The 22,194-nt window shown below is 47.6% G+C and overlaps 1 protein-coding gene and 1 long non-coding RNA gene across 3 annotated transcripts in view; one reads left to right on the plus strand and one right to left on the minus strand.

Moving 5' to 3' along the window:
- Window positions 1–1,784: 1,784 nt before the first annotated feature.
- Window positions 1,785–4,088, minus strand: LOC306809909. The gene is made up of 3 exons (XR_013776324.1): window positions 3,855–4,088; window positions 3,422–3,510; window positions 1,785–3,152 (listed from the first exon to the last, which is right to left on the minus strand). It is a non-coding gene; the product is annotated as an uncharacterized lncRNA (long non-coding RNA).
- A 4,061-nt stretch (window positions 4,089–8,149) lies between these two features.
- Window positions 8,150–22,194, plus strand: part of PHF20 (PHD finger protein 20) — a 75,662-nt gene continuing 61,617 nt past the window's right edge. For both annotated transcript variants that reach the window (XM_079321805.1, XM_079321804.1), the window contains exons 1-3: window positions 8,150–8,271; window positions 10,469–10,515; window positions 16,941–16,989. The gene's annotated coding sequence lies outside the window, so the exon portion shown is untranslated. The remainder of the gene's footprint in view (window positions 8,272–10,468; window positions 10,516–16,940; window positions 16,990–22,194) is intronic.

Below are 22,194 nucleotides of genomic sequence, written 5' to 3' on the forward strand. Positions count from 1 at the left end.
CCCCATCAGAGTGTGCCATGTCTGGTCTTTTGTTCAGATCACAAGTGAGGCAGGAGACTGGGTGAGTGATGTAGAATGGAGGAGGGAGTGGGGCCCTTCCTTTTCAGTGAGCTGCTGGATTGCCTCAGCTGCCATGAAACAGGCTTCCCTGAAACAACATGGCCTTGGTGCCTGCTGGGGAAGATAAGGGCACTGCAACTAGAAACAGTCCCCAAATACTGGGCTAGGGTGTCCCCTGCTGGGTGTTACCTCCTCACTCTCGGGGCATGTCAGCCAGACCCTATAAGGCCAGGGACCACAGAAAGGCCTCTAGAGCCTCATCTGCAAGTGAACAGCCCCATAAAGAATGAGGAGGTGAAGAATCTACAGCCTTGTCCCTTCTCCCAGCTAAATCACAGGAATGTCTGGGTGTGGTGATGTAGAAATGTCTGCTTGTCTGTTTGTGCCTCCCAGCCACTCCCTGGATGGGGCTGTGCTTGCTCTGGCCAAGGACAGGCTGACAGTGGGGACCCTTCCCTGGAGATCTGTAGGCAGTTCCCAGCCTCTGGTCTGGGGGACTCTGGTCAACAAAGAAGGCGTGAGAAACTCTCCCAAAGTAGAGAGTACCCAGATGTGAAATCGTACTGATGATGGCACACAGACCTGGTGAGTCACTCAGCTCCCATCCTTGTGTGCACCTTGGGAGCAGGCTGGAGGTCAGCTAGACCTGTGGGACCTCCAACAGCACTCTGACAAAAGCAAGTACAAGCAGGGTAAAGCACAGTGGGGAGAGCTGGACACAAAACTCATCCCTGGCTGCTGCACATTGGTGTGGAGGGTAAGCACCATGTCCAGATGAATCTGTAATCCTCCTGCCCCAGAGCAGGATGCTGCAGCAGCTGTGCAGACTGCAGGGCCCTCATGAGGATGTGTTGAGGCAGCTGAGGGCTCTGCCAGAGCTCTAAGGGCAGGAGAAGACCCTGTTGACACACACCACCCTCCTTCCCACTGCCGTGCAGGCCCCAGAGTGGCCAAGCAGGGAGGATGGAGGGTCTCAGGCAGGGAATTGCTCCAGGCAGGCACAGAGGCCTTGGTGACTGCTTGCTGGGGCTGCTCCTTGGGTGCATTGCCCTGCCAAAAGTGTCTGCATGGGCAGTGTTGGAGCAGAGCTGCTAATCCCCAATAGCACCAGTACAGCCTGGCCTTGAGGGAAGTAGCTGAAGGACGCCTCACTGGGAACTTCCTCCCCGTTTCTCAGGAATGTTGCCCAACTGCAGATCTTTGCCCTTGGATCTCTGCCTGAGCTGGGTCAGCCATTTCTGATGATGGATCTTGGTTCAAGTCCATGCACTGACTTCCTCCCCTGACTTGCCTCATCAATGTAGGATTTTCCAGTGCTCATCTGGTCACTGTCCCTGTTTTGCTTCTATTTACCACTGGCCTGTCCTGTGCCCTGCCAGCATAGTTCCTGTTCACCTGGTCTGTCACAGCTCCTGCTGCTCCCTGACAGTGAGTCTTGTGGAGTGCACAACTCTGCTCATGCTGGGCATAAATAAAGGCTTTACAGGTGACACCTGAACTCCTTCCCAGAGAAAGCAGAGAAGGTCCAAACCAATCCTTCCACTCGCTCAACAGCAAAGTTTGCTAAACAAGAAAAAAATGCTGGCTACTCCTTGCCTCCCTACCTCAAATTCCCTATAAAATTGGATCTCAGCATGACAGAGGGGGTGAAGATTGTACAGGTTGCAGTAGGGAAAATGCCCAGAGACAGTATGGTCTGGCTTAAAGAAAGCACAAACAAGGCCTTGGAAATAAACTCTTTATCACCAGCCCAAGGATGTGGTCTGAGTGTGCTGTCCGAGGGCTCTTCAGCTCTCTAGTCAGGCACCTCACTTGCCTCAGGTGAGCTTTGGGCACTCTGCTCTGTGCCATGCTGTGGCCTGGGCTAAAGGGATGGTCTGTTCGGCAGGCTATGGGTCCACAGAAGGGAGAGCATCCTCAGCAGCACAGTTCTCCATTCTGCCTTGGGATGTGGCTGGGGTTGCAACAGCCCCTTGAAAATTCTCTTCTGGGGCTGGTACAGGCCCAGGTTGATTGATCTGCTCTAATACTGAGTCAGCAATCCAATCTGTCATGGTACTTACATCCGAAGTGGTGGCTAAGGCAGTTGATTCTAGGTTCATTTTTCTTTCCAAGTGCTCCTTCACCATTGCATAGTCCTCAGGCTCCATGATTTTGGCATACCCAGCCCATTCTGCAGGGGCAGGCAACCTTGCTTTCAGGCTCCGCTGTTCAGATGCTCTGGGGAATCCTTGTCCTGCTTCCATACCCTGCCTTGGAGGTGTCTGGGGTGGCTGCAGTTGTCTGTTGGAGACATTTCCCCCAGAAAGCTCCAGGATTTCAGTGTAATCACAGCTAGTGTCTTGCTCAAACTGAGAAGTTACAAAGGATTCCAAGGTGCAGTGAACGTTCTCAACAACTTCTCTGGTTTGTGTGTCAAGGGAAGTCTGTGCAAGTGCTCTATCTGCAGGGGCTGTTTCAGTGTCCTTGGATTTGTCTGCTTGGGTGGTTCTTCCTGCAGGAGGCAGCTGCTCCCACCTGGCTGCCACCCCTGTCTTAGCAGCTTTGGATGTGCTGGATGCCAGATGATGCCCCAAGATCTCCAACACTGTTGCTGCAAGCTCTTTCGCCAGCACTTCCATTTTCTGACGGTGATCCAGAGAAGTATCTGAAGGTTCTACTCTCATGCAGCTGCCTAAAAGTCCTCCTCTGATTCCCCGGCCAGGCCTCTGTAAAAAGCTGCCATGCTGTTTCTCAGGAACCTCCAGCCTCTCCAACACTCTGTGCACCACAGTCTCAACCAGCTCTTCAAACGTCGTGGCTTCTTCTGCAATTAGTTGCTCACACACAGCATTCAGCAGGCCACTGGCAGTGCTATCTGGCTTCCTCCAGGAGCCAGCATCCTTCTGGCCCAGTGCAGCTCTGGAGTAAGTTTGGCCCTTGTCCAAAGCTACTCTCCCTATTCTGCATTCCCCTAATTTTTGGCTTTTGGGTGGGGATAGGCTGGAAGGTGTCTGAGGCTGCAGCCGCCGCTTCCGCCGCCAGGAAGTGTCAGTGGGTCCTGGTAGTTTGGGACCATCCTTTAACTTGGCCTGAAGTGGCAGAAGCCCTTCCTGAAAGGTCACACCAGGTTGTGGGTCATGTTGCTCAGGCCCTGCGTGCTGAGGATTCCCGTGGGCCAAGGCCAGCACTCTGCTTCAGCCCGGCCAGGAGGGCAGGAGAGAAGGGCTTCCCTCAGCACTGCGTGTGCCTGCGCATGGCCCTGCTGCCCGTGCCCAGCTCAGCCCTGCGCTGGCTCAGCTCCCAGCCGTGGAGTCCTTTCCCCACCACAGCAGCACAGCCCTGCACAGTCCTGTGCCCCCGAACACAGCCCTCTACCTACCTCTTGCTGCCTCAAGATCTTCTCTGACTGCAGCTTGATCCTGGCCAGGTAGTGCCTGTACTCGTTGAACTCTTCAGAGTGCAAACCACCTATGGAGGGACGAGGGCAGAATCCCCCAAACCCTGTCAAGCCACGCAGACGGCTTTCCCCGAAACAGCCCGACCCCAGCAGGAGGGGAGCTGCCCCCAAGCCCTCCCCCCATATCCTGGTGTTGGGACCTCTGATGTCCCCCCAGTCAGTGCTGAACAGGCAGCGTGGGGCAGGCTGAGAAGGCAGGACTGGCACTTGCCAGGGGGATGTTGGTGCTGCTTCTGCTCCCAGGGACACCAGCACACAGCCCTGCCCCTCTGACAGCAGCAGGCAGCTGCAGCAAGGGCTGTGGGAGCCCCGCTTGAAGGGGGCTGTTCTTGATCAGCCCAACACCCAAACCTACCTTGTTGTCACTGGTGATGACTCCCTGTCTCCTCAGCATCCGCAGGATGTCCTTGCGCTTGTGGTAGTCCCGAAGGTGGGGGTCATGCAGGCGGTTGTATTGCACTGGTGGTGCAGGGTGGTGGATGTAGGGATCGTCCAGATTGAAAGAAGGACATGGCCCGTTAAGCTGTAAGAGACATTTCCCAGAGAATGAAGGAGGCAGGAGAGCAGCAAAGAGGTACCACATGGTACTTGTGAAAAGGTAAAGGTCTTCATCTTCTGTAGGCACCGAGACCTGCACAGACAGACTACAGGGCTGAACCGGGCCAGGCTGGGCTATGGTGGTTAGGGAGAGACAACCCACAGCAACCCCACCATCAAATAGATCTTAGGCCACCAGGAAAAACAGCAGACTCATCCACAATGAACCTTCAAAGGTTCAAATGCAGCCAGTGGAGAATGGACAAAACCAGTTTCCTTGGGTTAGGCAGGCCCAAGGGCTGTGTCACTGCCTCTCCCTTTGCCTCCAGAAAGTCTCTGCCTTGGGAAGGTGCAGCACAAGCTGGAGGACAACAGTGTGTGCATTCCCCAAGCAGGGAAGCCCAAGGTACTTCAAAGGTGCCAGGAAGGCAAGCAGGAGAAGGTTGGAATCTCCCTCACACGTGCCCCAGGGCCTGGTTTGACATTGTGGGATGAGCTGGAGGGGCTCGTTGCCCTGACACCCAGACACACACAGCTGCCTGCTGCAGGTAGGGACCTGGTCACACACATGCACAGTGCCAGAAACCAGTGCAAAGAGGGACAAGTGCTTTCTCCTCTGTATTCCAAGGAGCCTGGAGCTTCCCTTGTCCAGTCCTTCTCCTCCAACTGAAGGGCTGCAAGAAAATCTTTGCATAATGGGGGACTCTATGGAAGATGAGAGATTTTCTCCCCCCTTCTGCTTCCTTTACATTTTCACTCAGCTTTCCCCTGGAGAAGACAGGCTTGGTTCCAGGTGCCACAGGGATCTTGACTGCAAGTGGGAGGTTCAGCAGTTCAGGGTCTATTTTCTTGGTATCTCTCTCAGCTCTGGTCTTCTGGATGAGATGGGAAGACAGACACTCAGATGTTGCCCAATAAGCCTCCTGAATGGCAGTCCTGAGGCTCTAGAGCATCACCCCATGTCCCAAGCTCCCCAGCAGAGCCCTGTGGTCCCCTCCCCCTAATTCCCAGTGCACTCAGCAGTGCCTCTGCCTTGTGGCAGGACACCAGCAGTGGGTGCTCCACACTCCTGCCAAGACCTCTCATGGTGTTGTGATCCCACGCTGACTCTTGCTCCAGAGACACAACAACTGGTCTCCTGGCTAAATACAGACATGGGGCATTGTTACATCATGGTGATATCACATCACTGCATTGTCACATCACCACACTGCCATTGAGTCACACGGAAACTGCCCACCACACCTGGGGGGAGGGGAGCTCACCTGGAGACCCCTTTGGACAGCCCTGTGGGCCACCCCTTCCGTGTGACCCATTGGACCCACTGCTGTGAGAGCTCCTGTCCACAGGCCCCTTCCCCCTGCCTGTCCCGTCATTCTGTGAGGCAAAGTGTCCTCACCAACAGGAAGGAACAGGAGGAATTGCCACTCCAAAGATGAGCAGTTTGGATTCTGCTTTTGCCCCTTTCCCTTTTAGACCTTGTTCCCTGTCATGGCCAAGCAGCCACAACTGGGGAAATTGCAGTAAATGGAATATTTGACCCATCCCTGGCAAGATCTAATTCCTACTTCACATCTTGAGAAACAGTAGTGAAATACAGGCTGAGGGAAAGCCCTCTCCTCCTCTGTCCTCAGGTTCCTATTCAGCCCAGACACCTCTCTGCTGCCTTCTCAGTCTTCCCTGCCCTTGTTTCTGCTGTCACCATCTGCTCTCACTTCCTACCCCTTTAGGCTGGATTTGGCGCAGCCTCCAGTGCCCGTTCCTCACACCCGCTGGTTCCTTGGAGCAGCTTTTAGGCTGCAGAGCCCTGCCAGCCTCGCTCGGTGCACAAAGGCCAGACCAGGCAGAGCAATCTGCTGGAGTGCAGTGATTGATTAGCACGGGACTCCTGGGAAACAGCGAGGGGCACAGCCCAGGGACGGTGTCTCTCTGCTCCCAGAGCAGTTTCTGGCACACGCTCCAGCCACAGCTTTCTCCAGCTTGGCAAGTGGAGCAGGAGCATTGGCTGCAGCCCAGCTCCCCTGTGCCACATGTGCCATTCAGCCACGAGGGCCGTGAGCCCCACAGTGTGTTCAACTGGCACAGACTGTGCTGTTCCCAGCATGGTGACATCCCTGCAGAGAAATCCACTGAAGTTCACAGTGCAGAACTACAGCAGCTCAGCAAGGGCAGGTGCAAGGAGGTCTCTGCCCAAAGTCTTGGCAGGGTCTGATGAGCAGAGGGAACAGAGGAAAGCAGTGCTGCCTGCCTCTGTTCTCACTAGTTCGGGCTCCTTCCTAGGCCACAAAGCTTAATTTTTCCACATTTACTACTTTCCTTGATGTGTAGGAAAACACTGGACCCAAAGTGATCCAGCTGATTCAAGCAAGGTCTGTCAGTGACCTGCATCAGAACAGGAGAGACCAGCCAGGTGTCTGTGGCAGAGCAGCGCTTACTGTTCCCTAGGAAGAACTGCTGCTCTGTGGCCAACCACAACAGGAAAGTATGCTGAATGTCTGAGGAGTCACAGTCAATTTTAACCATGGACACTAATCAGGTAGAGAAGTGAGATGCCTGGACAGTGAACAAGGAGAAATGTCAAAATTGGCACAGACACATCCCTGAACTACCGAAAGTCATGTGCTCTCAGTGGGAACAGCAAAGCAGAGGAGTCCAGTGGGATCTAGGAGGACACATTTCGGAGAAGGAAGTAGTTGTCAGGGCAGGTGTGCTAAGAGTCTGTAGGCTTTTTTAAATCATGAAACTCCAGAATGAAAGACAGTGCTGTCAAGAAACCCACTACACAAACGCTATGCTGATGTCTAGGTAAAATAAAATAAATCTCTATTTCTTTCAGAACTTTAGGGTTATTTCCAATTGCTTCTATTTTAATAACTTCTGCAATTTTTTTTTCCTAGAAACCTGCAATGTTAAAACTATTTGTGTGATTTTCATTTGTGAAATTTGAAAACCATTTGTCATTTTAAAATATAAATCCAAACTGAAAGCTGTATTTTCAACCTTTTTTTTTTAACCTGTTGGAGTACGTTCAGCAAGTCACTCTGCTTCCACAGATTCCCAGCACACAGTTCACAGGCTCTTAAGAAAAGCACTAGCACCTGCTGCTGTACAGGGATGGGGACACTCTGCTTTAAACCACCCTTTGTGCTCTCTGGGTCCTGAAATGTTGGTGGCATTGGGCTGAGACTAATATCAAAGAATCAGCCAGATTTGTGCATCAACAGGAGTTCCCACAGCTGGAGGAGAAGGAAGGGAAAAGCACTTGGGCCATAGTTTGTCTTCCTCTGAAGCCCGAGAGCGCCGGCAGCCCTGGCACTAAACGGACACCTTGGCCACAGCAGTTTCTCTTTCAGTCACGAAACCTGTTAGACAGCAATCCTCGGCTGGTCTGAGGCCTCTGAGCAGAATGTCAAGGATTAGCCCAGGAAACCTACCTGAACCAGGGAGAATTTGTCCACCCAGTCAAACACTGTAATAGTCGACATTAAGAATCCCAGCATACATAAATTTTCACTCTTCTGTCTCAATCTCGTTTGGGCTTTAACCCAGCATAAAAGAAAAAAATTAGTAATTTTCCCCTAACAGCTCTGTTATCCACAGCAGAACCCACAGTGTTCTGGCCGTACCAGAGGGTGAACAGGGCTGAGGGGCAATGACGAGCCCGTGGGGTGGGCTCTGCTCAGGCCCATCCGCTCCTCGGCACACGGGGCGGCAGTGGCGGGGACCGAGCCCAGCCGGCGACAGCCCAGGAGCGCCCGCATCCCGACATGCGCCGCACGCGCGGCTCAGGGGATCAGGCCGCCAGCTCCCCTCCTGTATTTCACCCCTGCGCCGCTCACGCTCCCTGCACAGCAGAGCGGCAGTGCCCCGCTGCGGGCGGAGCTCCCCTACCCCAGCGGCCCCGGCCCCGGCCCCGGCCCCGGCCCTGGCCCCGGCCCCGGCCCCGGCCCCGGCCCCGGCCCCGGCCCCGGCAGCACCACCTGCCCTCCCCGGCCCCGCCGCCCGCTCCCCGCGGGGTCCCTCGCCAGGGCCGCCCCTCACGGCTCCGCGCCAGCCCCGCCCCTGCGCGCGCCCTCCGGCCGGAGTGGGCAGTGCTCCCGCCCGGCCCCGCCCCCCGGCGGCGCCGCAGCGCGGCGGCCATTTTGTGCGGCTGCGGTCGGTGCGCGGGGCTCGGCGCGCCGCGGGCCCGGGCGGGGCGGCTCCGTTCTAACCCTTTTTCCCGTACAGATCCCTCGGTAAGAGCGCGGCGGCGCCCGGGCAGGCCGGGTCGCCTGCCCAGCCCCGCGCTGCGGGCTCGCGGCGCGGCGGGGAGACGCGGGGAGGGAGGCCGGGCGGGCGCGTCCCCGCGCACAAAGGGCCGGGCCGGGCCGGGCGGCGCCTCCCGCCTGCGGCCCCGGAGCGCCGAGCGGGGCCGCTCCCGCCTCGCTGCGGCCCGGCGCGCTCAGGCCCGCGGCTCGGGCCGGCCCCGGGCGTTCCCCCGTCCTTGGCCCCCGCCCGTGGCCGCCGGCCCGCGGAGCTGCGCGGGCAGGTGAGTGTGTGCGGGCCGAGCGCACACGGCGCGGGCCCGTCCGGCGGGGGCGGCCGAGTGACCTTGCGGCGGCGGCGGGCCCGAGGCGCGGCAGGGGCCGCATGGCGGGGCCCGAGGCGGGGATTTGACGGGTCCGGAGCGGCGCCCGGCGGGCTGGGTGCGGCGGGGAGCCGCGCGCTGCCGTTGTCGGCGCGAGGCCCGGCGGGTCTGGGTCCCGCGGGTGCTCGGCGGGGCGGCTGCGCCTTGTCCGGCCCCGGGAGTGCGGGGCCCGCGTGGAGCAGGTACTTGCCCTGCCAGATGTCCAATACGGCAGGGGGAGGCTTCCGTAGACGGTACGGCTGGCTGGAGGTTTCTGTGTTTTAATATCCCATGAAATCTGGAGCCTTTTTTTTTATCGGGCTGCATTCTGTCCCTTCCAACTCTTTTAGAAGAACAGAAATACGGTGGATCTTTTCACTAACCCCTAAGCTACTTTGTGTCGTACCTGTGTGATGCGTACGGTTGGGAGGCACTGTGGTGTTCTTCCCGGCAGGTCGGTGTTCAAATACTGCGTATTGCAAGCCAAGTGGATTTTTGTACTAGTTGGTAATCTGTAGTCATTCCAGGATTTGGTTAATCTGAACAGGTACAGTTTCGGGAAGCAGTTTTATCTCCTTTACTGACTGAAAATCTGGGTAACAGAGATGCTTCTATGATCCCAGGCTGTTGCTTGTAGCCTAAATGCTTAAAAATAAATCAGGAGAGAGATCTAAAAGTTCATGAGTCCAGCTTGAATAAAATAAATGTCACTAGACTACAGAATTTTGTTGTTTTGTATGCAGTAGGGAATTAAACGAGATGTTAAGGCAGTGGTAATGACTTGAATTAAACTTTTTGGAAGTATCTACAGCAGTTTGTAATGGAGCATCTCTGTAACCAGTCCTTCTGACCTCTGTTCATTTAATTTTCTATAATGAGTAATGGTCCTTTTGTAGAACCAGTTTCTGATAAAAAGTCAAGTGAGAAGGCTTAAGCCAAGATCAGTCATGGTATAATTCTCTCTTTTAATTTTTGTGTGACTTCTGAAATTTCATAGTAATAGATGAAGGTGGCTTAGATGAATGTATGATGTATCTTATTTCACCTAAGTCAGCTTGTGGAAGGGTTCAGTAGTTAATACTCTTGCTGACTTCATGGATGTCTCCTCAATGGAAGTAAAATTTTACTTGAGGAGGCTGAGAGTAAAATCTGTATGCTTGTAACTTTAAGGTCAAGTTGGGAATGAGGCTAGAGTAGTAACTGCTCATAACGGTATTGCCTTGACTCAAACATGAGAAGCATGTAATTAATTCTTACCTTTAATTGGTTAAGCCCTCTGTAGCACTCCTTTTGTCCTGTAGTTACTGCATGACCTAGGCAATGATACTGACTTAAATTCTCCCTCTTGGCTGGGAAAGGAGAGCACAACCCCTAATTTAATAGTAGAGGATGTTAAATTCTCTGTAACTGCATATTTTCTTTGTAATTGCATCTGCAAAAGATAGGTAATGTCTGTAGCTATAATTTGCAGGCTGATGCTAGCTGTCCTGCCCTGTGTGACACCGTCCTGTACAAATGTGAGCACTTGCATTGTGAACTGAGCTAAAGAATGTACATGGGACAGAGGAAGGATTTATTGCTCAGCCCTACAAATGGTTGTTGCCAGTATTTAAACTGTGCTGTTGATTGTCTAGTTGCATGGATGCAGTGTTTTTTTTGAATCTGGAGAAAAAAGAGTAATTGCACATCCTTTGGACTGGTGCATCATACTGAGAAGTCTTGTGAAGTGCTTATGAGTTCATTATATGTCTGAGTAAGTCTGTTCCTTTCTTTTTTGCTTCAGTTAATTCCTTGTCTTAATACTTCTGTTCCTTGCTTGCCTACAGGTTTGTTTTGACTGCTTGTACTTCCTACGGGAAAATACTTGCTTCAGGTGAGAAATAATGGCTTGGAACTCTTGATTTGTCCTTGCTGTCCAAATACCAATAGCTACATGGCCTGTAGATTTCTAGAGACCTTCTGGAACTACTGGCATTCCAGTGTTTTTGTGACTGCAAGCATCAGGCTTAAATGATCATGCATGGATGGTTGTATACTGTGTCTGTCGTGACTGGCTGCAGATAATAATGCATATTGGAATATAAACATTCCTGTCGGAGGTATGTTCGTTTGTTGACAGGCCTGTGTGTGTTTTTACTGGTTTGAGAGCTTGCAGCCAGCCTTAAGTGTAACCAGCTATGGTCTGCCTTATTTTTTTGTAAATCTACCTGTAATGGAGTTCTTAAAATTAGTTAAAAGGAAAATTGTCTCAGTCTGTGTCTTCAGCTTGGTAGCCTGTGTTAATGGAAAGAGAGGAAGCAGTATTGCTTATTGTGCAGGTTTGTTGTTTTTTTGTTTTTGTTTTGTTTTATGGGTTTGAGTGTTGGTTTTTTAGGGTTTTTTTTGTTTTTTAATATGAAGTTAGCACCAGAGAGCTTTCCTGATCTTGTTGCTGATGATAAAATACTAGTTTCAGAACTGACTTACTTTTCTACTGCTTGAAATTAGCACTTCTTTCCCTAGGAATTTGAGAATATCCTCTTATTCCACAGAGTCATTGAGTAAGGAAACTATCTTCAACACCTTTGTGCTCCAAATGTAGAGCTGAGCTTAGCATAGACCTGTGCATCAGTGATGCAAAGACAGTGCCATTGGTAGGGTTTGAGTTAGAATTTTAGTTAGTCTTAAAAGCATAGGTTGGCATAGCAGGGGTTGTGAGTACACCAGGCTGGAATTGCTTCTTTGTTATGCTTTAGTTTGCTAATGGCTTTTTTGCTCCTGTGTATTTGTAGCAGTCATTTGCCTACACTGCAGCTGTCTCCTATTGCTGTTACTAAGCTTACAGAAATAGGCATTTATGGGTTTTTGTGTTTTTCCTGATGTCCCCTCATCTCTAAGCTTGGAGACAAGTCTGCAAGCAGCCTTGAAGTGCAGGCCTTTCTTCTCTTTAAAAAAAAAATAAAATGGGCGAGTTGCATCCTTCTTACAGGGTTACATATGCACAGATGACATGTCTGCTTAATGAATTATCTTAAATAAAGACATAATTTTTCCTCAGTACTTACAGCAGTATAACTTGGAAGATTTTCCTTTATTTGGATGTCTTGGATGTCTTTGGATGGCTTTCTATCAACAAGTAGATTTGGTGGATTTGGCTCTGTCAAGGCAGAAAGCAGTGGAGTAATGAAACAGACTGCTGTGTCCAGGAGTCAGAATGCTGTATACTGACTGGGTGGAAACAGTGAACCTGTGGGATTTTCAGTAGCCAATTTGCAGGTGCTGCAAATTATCTGTGAAAAATGTTTCTCAGAGTTTTTTTTTTTTAATGGTTATTTTTACAGGTAGATTTCTTCTAGGAGTCAAAAGTCCCAAGTCCAGTTACTGCTGCAGGTACTGTAGCCAGATAATTTTTGCTCCTTCTGTTTTTGCGCATAGTATTTTTCATCTGTTAGCTAAAATTCGTGTTGATGCTTGGTGATCAAAAAAAATTCTTAGGTTCAGCATCCTGCTGTAAGTGGATACTGTGGCTACTGGAACACCCAGAGCAACCTCAGAGCCGGGATATTGCAGCTGATGGTGCAGTGCTGGCTGGTAATGTGGCCAGGTAACTGGGATCCCTGTCCTGTGATGTAGCAATCCTGTTACTGTCCTGGGAGATCAGGAAGAGAGTAGACTCTGGAAGCAACTCCTGTCAAGTGTGAGGTGAAGGTACTCTCTCAAGGATTATCTAATAGTGTGCCCAAGCAGGTGGACCACTCTAGAGAAAAAAGTATCCACTACCTGAGAGAATCAGATGTGCTGGGGGTAAGCTGTAGGGATTCAAATAACAAACAATCTGCTGTAAATCCAGTTGAGGTCCAGTGTAAGTGAACGTTGAGCCCCAGCAACAAGTCTTGTCAAGTTTCTTTTAAAAAGGTACTACTTTTTTGTGAGGTGGGCTTACAAGAGAAATGCTACAACATTCTTGGGAGGTTAAAAAAACATCAAACTTTACAGGTAAATTATAACAGAGCAGGAGTTTGTCAAAATTTAAAACAAAACAGTCAATCAGAATAAAGCATTTCACTTACCAAGCTCTACCCATCCAACCTTCTACTACCTGTATTCCAAGAAGAGGAAGTTAGGAGTGAAAAAGAGAGAAAACCAAGCTACCATCTTGGATCCAAGTGCAATCTCAGCTATCTAAACTTCAAGGATGATAGCAAGTAATCACATGCATCTCAGAGCAGTGGGCTTTACCTGCTCTGGCCCTGTGTGGCTGCACCTCCCAGGTGGGACTTTCAGTTATCCAGCCACTCTGGGGCTGGATTGAGCTGCAGACAGGGGGCATGGGACATTGTTTGCCATGTGCCAATGCCTGACAGTCATTCTGGGCTGGACTAGAGATTCCTGGGGGCAGGAGTTTGGAATGGAGCATTGCCCCTTCCCCTTCAGTTGGTTTGAGCCAATAATCATTTCTGTAGTTTTTCACAACAATCTATGTGGCAGGAGTTTGTACAGAAATGCCATTGTACACCAGCAGGTTGGCATTGATGTCAATGAAAGAAGTAGGACAAGAAGTGTCACTACCTGCCTTGGCAATTTGAGATGTTTTTTCCTCCTGTCTGATCTGTGGCTTGGCTGTGGACTGTCCAAGACTTTGGACAGACATGAAAGACTCAAACAGGTTGGAGAGGCAATGTTCCATAGTCTTATGTGGCCAGTGCAGGAGTACAATGGAGAGTAGAGACTGACAGTGAACTGTTGTGGCCTGAGTGAAGAAGCACCATTACTGAGTGCTGCTGTGCCAGACATGCTGGAACTTGGTATGAACTGAAGTCTAGGGCAGCAAAGTGGTGCCACCATTGGGATTTCCAGTGTGTTTTTCTCCATTCCTTCAGCAGCAGAGTGCAGACCACTGTTAGGGCTTACTTGAAGTAGCATCCAGTACTGGAGCCAACTACCCCAGAGGTGGAAACACAGTGCCAGCATTTGCCACGGACTGGTGCACGCTCTGCTGTACAAGGGTGAGGCTCCAGAGCACTTGCAATACATCAATGATATCTTTGTATCATCACAGCAGAGGAGGTTTTTGAGAGAGGGGAGAAAATAATCCAAATCCTCCTGAAGGCTGTTTTTGCCAAAATCCCAGACTTGTCCAGAAAATTCAGTTCCTAGGAGTAAAATGGCAAGATGGGTGTTGTGAGAGTCCAGTGGATGTGGTCATCAAAATAGTGTGTCCAGTCAGCAGAAAGGAAACAGGCCTTCTTAGACACTAGGTTTTTGCAGGGTGCATATTCCATAAAATAGCCAAGATTGTAAGCCCTCTTTGTCATGTGACATGGGAAAGCAATAATTCTAGGTGTGATCATGAACAACAACAGTAAGTTTTGGACAAATTAAACAGGAGATTGTTCGTGCAGCAGCCCTTGGGCCAGTCAGAACAGGATAAGATGTGAAGAATTGCAGCTGGAAAGCATGGTCCTTTCTGTATTCTCTGACAGAAATTACCAATGGAGACTTGAAGAAAACCAGAACCAGGGTTCTGGATTCAGTAATAAAGAGGATCTGAGGCCTGTTACACTCCAGCTGAAGAAGAGATCCTGGCAGGTTATGAAAGGGTTGGAGCCACCTCAGAAGTGATTGACATTGAAGCACAGTGCTTTCTGGCACCCTGACTGACAGTGCTGGGCTGGATATCCAAGGGCAATTCCCTTCTACACATTATGCCACTGATGTCACACGGAGTAAGTGGATTGCTCTGACCACATAGTGAGCTCAAATACAAAACCCCAGTCACCCAGGGATCTTGGAAATCATCACGGAATAGGACAAAGGCAAAAATATCCATACGGTCAGAAGAGGAGGAAAAGGTGCCACCATGCTAAGGAGGCCCCACCATGTAATCAGCTACCAGAAAATAAAAAGCAATGCTCTCTGTTCACTACTGCTTGCTGTCATATCATAGGGACAAATTGAAGCTGGAAAGCTGCTACATGGAATCTTACACAGTAAGTTGCAGAAGCTATTGAAAGACAAGGTGGCCAGGTTGCAGAGCTGAAAGCTGTCCAGCTGTTTTCAAATACTGTTGAACGAGTGAAGTGGCCAGTCTTTTGCCTCTACACTGACTTGTGGATTATTTCTGGCTCTGACATGTCATGTCATTTGGAAAGAGATGCAACATTACAGATGAGCTTGTGACTATGGGATGGATTTAACCATGGACACCATCTCCAGATTATCCATGAATGTGAAATGTACTGCAGTCAAGCAGGGCCAAGTGGGTAAAGCCCCTGTGGTATGGTGGGCAACAGACAAAATGTAAATATGGGGTGGCCTGGCAGATTGATTATATCACACTTCTGCAGAGCTGCCAAGGCAAGTGTTACGTGCTGGCAGTGCTGGAAAGCACCACTGGATGGTTGGAGACCTACCCCATACCTCACAGCACTGCCCAGAACACCATCTGGGCCTTGAAAAACAAGTCCTGTGACACCATGGCATTCCAGAAAGAATTGAGTCGGACAACAGGCTCATAGACACCTGGGTCAGAGAGCATGGGATTGAGTGAATGTATCCTATTCCTTAACAAGCGTCAGCGTAAAGGAAAAATGGAGCAGCATAATGGACTGTTAACCATACTGAAAGCGATGGGTGTGGGAGCTATTAGACATTGAGATCTACATGTAGCAAAAGCTACCTAGTTGAGGCTCTGCCAGTCAAGCTGGCCCTTCACAATCAAAACCTCCACATTCTGTGGAAATGGATAAAATCCCTGTGAGGGATAGAATATGAGGAATATATTAGGGAAGATAATTTAGGTTAGTCCTACCTAAGGCAAGCCCATCTGTGCAGTTGCTTTTGCTCAAGGACCTGGATGCTCTTGGTGGGTAATGCAGAGGGACAAGGAAACGTGTACCTCAAAGGGATTTGATTTTGGAGTGAGAACAGTCTGTAATGTTGAATTGTATTATATTGGTTGCTGAATGACAGTGCTGATGTGTGCCATAACTGCCATGGACAAGATGTATAGATTGCTGTATCCAGAGCAGTCATAAACTCCCAATGCAGTTAGTAACCAGCCCCCTTAGAGGAACTCTGGGGTGGATGGAATCCAGAGTCTCCACAGACACGTTGGAGGGACAGCCATTGACATTGAACATTATACCTGTGCTTGTGTGGTTATCTTTATCTGTGTGTATGTGTATAGTTAGAAAGGGGTAGGATTTGGACATGATTTATGTGGTATAGAATAAGGGATTGATAATGTCCTGGTTCTGGCCACGATAGGGTTAATTTTTTTGTAGTAGCTGGAAGAGAGTGTGGCTAGAATCTGATGTGGGTAGAGAGAGTGTTTGTGTGTCTGTAAGGTCTAAGCATCTCCCTAGTTTGGATTACAGCAGCCTGCTGACCTGTACTGAAGTGCTGTGCCATTAACATAATTTTCTGGGAAGTGGTCCCTTCCAGGCTTGCATGGTGTGGATGTGGTCAGGTTGTGTCAGGCCCTGCAGTGAGCATTCATTGTGAAGTGCTTGCCTCTCTTGTACACTTCTGGTCTTAATACCATTGCTATTATAGTTCATTTTCTTATCTCATTGATGTTTTCAGTAAATTGTTATCTCAGCCAATGATGTTTACCTTTTGTGCCTCCAACTCTCCTTTCAGTGGGAGCACTTGTTGGAAGAGTACCATTCCTCAATCTCAACAGGTTCTGTGCAGCTTCAGTTGAGGTAGAAACCATGAGAAATGTCATTAGAGTGCCCAGTCTGCAGCCCAGGTTGGGCTTCTGGAAACAATTCAAATGGCTCTTTGCCAATCCTGCAGTGAGAGGACACCTGCATGTTTTGACAGGCATTGGATTTGTGGATGGAGAAGCAATACTGGGAAAGCTCTTGTAGTTCATTCTTGTGCTAGCAAAACACAGCTCCTTCTGCCATGTGGTGAATGTAGATTATCCAGCTGAAGATGTCTTCATGGACAGGGGAGGACTGCTTAGTTAATGTGTAGTCAGTTAATACTGCAGTACCTGTAACATCAAAGTAGGAGTAATGATAAAGTTACTGATGACTTTTAGTTGACAACAGATAAATGATGGAGAAATCTGATGTGGATATGCAGACTGTCTGTACGTACAAGGGTCTCTTAAGTGTCCCTAATTTGAATCACAGCAGTCTGCTGACATGTACTGAAATATTTTCAGATTGAATTTTTGTTACAGAGGTGTTACTCTGTTATGGGGATACTGTTGACTGTAGAGAGATTTTTTAATATTTTTTTTTTTTAACTCTGAACTACTTTTAGTCTCAGAATTCACATGATTTTTATTTCCCTTTCCTGTAGTTATACATCACTGTTTGGAATGTTTGCAGCAACGTAAACGAGTTTATTGGTGAGTATAAGCATATATCCTTTTTTAACTGTGGCTTTTCTTTAAGCTTTTGATGTTTTGCTTTAAAATTCTTGTTTTTGCTTAAATTCTATTTATGATGCCTCTCCAAGACTTATTTGCATTGAACTCTTATATTCTTAAAGGCTGCCATTTTCTTCTTAAACTGAAAATATACAGTCTCATTAAAGTAGGTTTTCATTAACACTGCTTTATTTAGGGAAAACCTGATTTCTTTTATGTGACTTAATTTTTTTCCAAATTATTTTTGCTTGTTCAGTGCTTAGGTGCTTGTTTTTTATCTTTAGTGTGTTACAGAAAAAGAGAGGGGAAACCAGGACAGCTAAATGAGACATGATCAAATGACTGAAAATTACTGTTTTCAGTAATGGCTATTTATTTCTTTAATTGCACTTGGTAATTCAAATAATTTCACATCATAGAAAAATACCTTTTATTATTCTATCAAATTGCTTATGTTTGTAATTTTTGCTTCTGTGTTGGTCTGTCCCAGTGTCGGTGCCAGTTGAAACTGGCAGCACAGCTTCATGAGTTGGTATTGAGGGGATGAAAATGGTGATCTTCAAGCCTGTAATCTCAGGGAGAGAATGAGGATCTTGTTCAGAGATTCACTCATGTAACAGCTTTTCAGTTTTGTCACCGAGTACTTTGGGAGGTCTTAATTCTGCCTGAGGAGAGGAGCAAATGTAGGTTTTTACTGTTGTCAGTTCTTTTAATCTACTTGTATAAACTAGAGAAAAAGTAGGAGACTGAAATCAAGTTCTCAAGTTTGAGGGAATGTCAGTGGTGAGGAATCAGTTGTTCAGCATTCTTTTCAGAGATGTTAAGTATCAGTCAGGATCCAGTTTCTGTGTTGTGTGGCTCAGAGTTCATCTGTTAGTTGTTAATTGAATCTGGGAAGCTTTTAAAGCAAGTAAGTGCTAGTGGATATGTAATTGAGGATGCTGCATCATGCAGATAAGATCTGTGTGTAGACCAGTGTCTTGTCTGAAATGTCTTTTGGATAGAAGAAGTGGGGTGATGCCCTTGAAATTTATTGCAGTGTCAGGTCTTCCTGTTCATTTAAGTCTTTCATGTTCCTACTCCTGTTGCTTAAAAAAAAAAAAAAAATCCCAAAACCAGAAACTTGCCTGAAAATCTAAGCATTGTGGTTTGAAATACTGGTGTGAAGGACATCATCTGAGACTTAGGGTCACATGTGTAAACAGTCACCCACCTGTGAAATGGTACACAAAACCAGCATGAGGCTGGAGCAGACATGCTTGGATAAACAGAAGCTCTTCTTGGGTTAACATGTTTAGCAGGTATAGGAGTTTTATATCTTTTTATGTGTAGGGTAAAACACAGGCATATTTCATGGTAGCACTGCTGCTGTAGTCAAAACCTGCTAGGCAGAGGGTGTTCTGTCTCCAGACAATAGATGTCTGTTGTAATCAGCTTCTCATGTCAGTGCCAATGCAGGTTTTAAGTGGTGCTTGTGAGACTTCCACTTAGTCTTTGTAAGATGCCATTAGGATTGTGTAGTATAAATGGTACCTGTAAATACTGTTTTGCAGTCTGATATCATACCTTTTCTCATCTGCAGGTGTGTGGTTTCAGCACAGCATGGCTGTGGTCATCCACTTGCAAGGTGTTCCGATTGCGGTGGGGACCATGAACTTCTCTGGATTGGCCATTCCCGATGGGGGCGTGCATATTGTAGGGGGTGAACTGGGTGAGGCTTTCATTGTTTTTGCTGTTGGAGATGTGAGGTTGTATCATGGGTGCAGATGATAAAAGGTCAGAACTACTGCAGAGTGAAAGAAACCTGATGTACAAAGTATGAAAGGACTCTAGTTCTTGGCAGTTCCATATGTAGATGTGCCAGCAGATTTGGAACAGTGGTGCTAGAGAGGATGGCAGAGTCAGTCTTAGCCTTAGGCTTTGTGGAATCAACTGTAAATGTGTTTTGTCCTAGAAGGGAACAAAACAAGCTCGTGTTGCTTGTGCAGGAGCTGCCTGCAGTACCCTGGGTCAGCATCATCTGTGCTGCATCTCCAGGAAATACGAGACAATCTCTGGTTAGTTGCTTTTACTTCCTGGTTTAGCCAGTGCTTTTTATTACCTCTCCTATCCTGTTCTTTGGAATCACCACTAAGGTACTGACTGCCTCCTAGGAATTTGGACAGCAAGCTTCCCATCCAGAATAAAACATAAATTTTTAGTGCAAAGTAGGATTATATTTATGCAAACTGTCAAAGTTGACTGTGCTCCTTTGTCAGGTCAGAGAACGGTGGTTTTTTTTCCTATGGTGTTCCTCTTTTGTTCTTTATTGTATCCTTGTGGCAGTGGGAGGAAGATTCCTGGGTTTGGCATGGATGTACAAAAGAATGAAGGAAATAGGCTGAATTGTCAAAGTGAATTGCATTTCTTCTGAGCTGTTTATGAAGCAACACTCAGACAGAATGAAGTTTGAAAGTGGGGCTGATTCCAAGGAAGGGATTTGGTGTGACACTTTGTAAAAGAGTGGCTTAATCACTCAGCAGGGATTTGGGAAATAGTTTTTGCCTGGATAGGTGTGGCTTGGAAAAGGCTGCAGTGATTTTGCAATTTGCACGGAGGAAGTGGTAGAGGCTGTTATTAGTGAAAGTTTGCAATAACTGCTTGACCTTGCTCTATCTGATAATGCAAAACAAGTTTTCAGTTTCCAGAGGAACCCACTTCTATGGGAACTTAGTGATATGCCAGATTTGGGGTTCTGCACTGACAGAGCCTACAACTGGCGAGAGTAAAAAAAGCTACAGGTGATGGTGTGTAGCACCTGCACTGTTAACAGAGCAGAAAGCTTGTTTTAGAAGTCAAAGCTGTGGTCCCTGAAGGGATCAATATTAATAGATTTTCTTCTGCATTGCCCTGAGATAAAAAAGTGTACTTTCCTCACTGATACCTGTGTCTGAGTAGTTGAATATTCTTTAAAAGTTAAGTTACCTTATGATGACTTTGATGGAGAATAAAAGACCCTCCCTTTTAAATAACATGCATTCTTTCAATAATACAGATTTAGAGACATTTTCTTTTGGAAGTAGTGATTTGTCTAAATCCTGAAGTACTTGGGCCTGAAACAGATCTGATCTTCATAGGGAGGTAGGAAGTTTTGGAGAAAAGCTGTACAGCTCTTGGGATAGGCCTAGTCTCCTTGTTTTAGTCATGGTCTTGAATACATGGATAAATGTATTCTCAGAGCTACCAGAGCAGAAATCCTGTTTGTGTCCTGATTTAAGTTAGTAAAAATGTTGTGGTGAAGAAAATTTTAGGAGAGATCTTCTGGCAAACCATTCTTATTTCCAAGTTGTAGCTGATCAGTCTGGGGTTGTTAGTTGTCAACTGTTTTGATGTAGTTCAAGGTTTTTAAGCAGTCTTTACTGGAGAGCACAGAGGCTGAAATATAAAATCATGAGGTAGGCAGGCCCCTGTGTTCAGTGCTTGCTTTCTGAGAAATGAAGTTATCAGTATGGTCATGGTCGTGCTGGTGGAGTGCATTTCAGCACTGCCTCTTGGCCTAGTTTGTGCAGAGCTATGTCATGGTTCTCAGTAAAAGTTGTCTCGTGGTTTCACTCTTGCTCTAAGGCTGTGTGTTTCAGGGTAAAGTGGTTGAGACCCTCTACTGAGTAATTTATCTCGTGTAATTTTCTGCCAAGTATACGTCTGCTTGAGAAAGCTCTTGCTGAAATTGGCTGAAAATGGAAAAGCCAGCCTGCTTTCATGGTCTGAGAGCTGGACTGCTGGGTCACAGTGCAAGTGGTAGATGTGAGAGAACACAAGTTCTTTAATTTGGGCAGGGGGAGAAAGGAAGACTTGGGAGGAGGGGCCAATGATATGAGATTTTTGCTCATAGAATTTTTTCTCTCTTTTCAACTTTGTGACCTACTGCCTTCTAACAAGCTTGGCCAACTTAGTGAAGTGCAATATGTGTGTGCTTTGACTAATGTGAGTGTTAGCTGACTAGCTGTGTTCAGATTTTCATTGAATCTGCTGCCTCTAACTCTTATTAAATGGCTTTGGCCGTTTTCTTCAGATTTCCTGTTAGTTGTACAACTCATATTTTTAAAAATATTTTACTGGAACCGTAGTAAGACCTTCCTCACCAAAACGGATGTGTTTATAGAAGCCCTGTTGTGTGTCAGGAGATGTGTATGTTCCTCTCCAGCCCCATGGAGGTGAGCTGAGATGAATGCCTTGCATGCAGATGGCAGCTCTAGGTGTGGAGGACCTGCAGGAAGCTGAGATAATGTAGGGAGAGTGCTCTGGGAGTGTGTTGGCTTTGCATGTCCCTCCTTAGTGAAAGGGCAGAATCAGTGTACCAGGGAAAGAATCACCTTGCAGATGTCGTTTCTTCTACAACTGTTAAGCAAAATGTATGTCTGCTTCTTGCTTGGTGGTATGATATTACGTTGTAGGATGAGAAAGGTGTATTTTAATGATGTAAATCTGCAGAGAAAATAGTGGATATTTGAGGTGGATAAACCTCCTAAAATTAAAATAGGGCTTTGCACTTTACTGCCTTTTTTCCCCCCAATTTCTACATTCTGATGCAACATAAACTTTGTAAAGATTAAGATTGTAAAATCCCCACAATCTTAAGTTTCTCTTAATTTCATTTCCCAGTTAAAAGTTACAGACTCCCACCCCAGCCATTAGAAGACTGGGTTGATTCAGATCCATGCTGTATGAACTTAGTCTGTTATCAGATATTACTCTAGGAAATTATTTTTTTTCAGTTCCTAGAGTATTTTTTCTTTTTCTGTGAATCAAACTTACAGGCAATGGTATTTTTTTTTCCCCCATACCTTTGCAGGCTGCTTTAGTAGAGATGAGGATGAGTGTAAAAGCACTGCTTCAGAGAAAGGCAGCAGATGAGCTTTCAGTAGAGAAGTTTCTTTGCAGTGTGGTTGACTGGAAGTGGTGGGAATGTCTCTGTGGCCAGCCCTTGGGCAAATGGCCTGCCTTAAAAAGTGAGGTAAAGGAGTAGCTTTTCCTTATAGAAAAGTTCATAGAAGTTCATATAGTTCCTAGAAGCTTTGTGATACTCTTGGAGATTTTTGATTTGTGAACCACACTTGAAGTTAGAGTAGTTCTTCATTATGTTAATCCTTTTGTAGATGCAGCTCAGTTGATACCTTTGCTATTTATGCCTTTCTGAATGAAAAC

This window comes from Erithacus rubecula (assembly GCF_903797595.1).
Source record: "Erithacus rubecula genome assembly, chromosome: 18".
Taxonomy (NCBI): Eukaryota; Metazoa; Chordata; class Aves; order Passeriformes; family Muscicapidae; genus Erithacus; species Erithacus rubecula.